The sequence below is a fragment of the Rhincodon typus genome, chromosome 13 (genome assembly GCF_021869965.1).
Source record: "Rhincodon typus isolate 14 chromosome 13, sRhiTyp1.1, whole genome shotgun sequence".
Classification (NCBI taxonomy): domain Eukaryota; kingdom Metazoa; phylum Chordata; class Chondrichthyes; order Orectolobiformes; family Rhincodontidae; genus Rhincodon; species Rhincodon typus.
The window spans coordinates 67,260,597-67,261,678 of record NC_063344.1 but is presented as its reverse complement, the minus strand read 5'-3'; the positions used below and the strand labels follow the sequence as shown (position 1 = coordinate 67,261,678).

The 1,082-nt window shown below is 63.8% G+C and overlaps 1 protein-coding gene across 3 annotated transcripts in view; it reads left to right on the top strand.

Annotated features, from left to right (window-relative positions):
* The first annotated feature begins 705 nt into the window (after window positions 1-705).
* The window catches only part of wdr33 (WD repeat domain 33), a 104,470-nt gene continuing 104,093 nt past the window's right edge, over window positions 706-1,082 (top strand). For all 3 annotated transcript variants that reach the window (XM_020511131.2, XM_048604225.1, XM_048604226.1), the window contains exon 1: window positions 706-825. The gene's annotated coding sequence lies outside the window, so the exon portion shown is untranslated. The remainder of the gene's footprint in view (window positions 826-1,082) is intronic.

The window sequence follows — 1,082 nt, the reverse complement described above, 5'->3', positions numbered from 1 at the left end:
GCAAGGTAATGGGGGAGGCTTTGAAGAAGTATTTTGCATCTCTTCTGGGAACACTGGCGCAGGAGTAGACTGTTGATTAAAGGAAGTGGGTGCGCTTCAGGCAGGTTCCTCTGGCAGCAAGTCTACATGCCACTGAACCAGTGGGAGTCCAGAACATTTCTCTCAGTAGATCACAGTGGAGGACACAGCAATGCAGGCCTGCTGACACTCATGCATTAACCGGAGGTCAACAGGATCAATGACCATGAGGAGCATGATATCAGTGTAAGTGCCAAGTGCCACAGAATCAGTCCCGTTCAGCTCCTCCACAACAGGTTCAGAAAAGCTGGTGGCAAATGAATGGCAGTTTATGGGCATTCCTGATGCAGTCCTCTCCAGAGGAGAAGGGAGCTGTCTATGGTGACAAAATACACACCGAACCGGAAAAGCCTGAATAAGTGTTGGTCATCTCTCAGCCTTCACCTGATCCAGGGAAAGGGGACCTCTGCACCTGCGCAGTGGGACTGGCAGGCGTGCACGAACACGTTGGGGACGTCGGGGCCGCGCGCGTCGCTATGGGTGGAGGAGAGGGGGCGGGGCCTCGCACGGCTGACGTTGGCGGGGCCGCGCACGCCGCCAGTTGGCCGGGAGGGAGAGCCGCGGGGCCGCGCTCCCCGCAGCGCGCTGGCGTCAGTTCCGGCGCAGCAAGGCAGGCAGGCAGGGTTGAGGGGGGGGAGGGGAGCTGTGGAAGATGGCGGTAGTGAGGGTAGCTGCGGCCTGACCGCATCGGGAGCGCACCATTGACGCGGCACCGGCGCGGGATCAGACCGAGCCAGGCCGCCCGCGGTAAGTGTGGGAGCCCCCAGCTCGCAGCGCCCAGACTCGCTCACCACAGCGGCTCACAACCTCCGCACGGAGCGGAGCGCCCAGACCGAGCGACCGCCATTTTGCGCACGGAGCCGGGCAAAAAGGCCCCGGCGGGGGAGATAGGGAGCGGGGAGAGGGCCCCGGGGAGACGGAGGGAGCGGGGAGGAGGGGCCCCGGGGAGACGGAGGGAGCGGGGAGGAGGGGCCCCGGGGAGACGGAGGGAGCGGGGAGGAGGG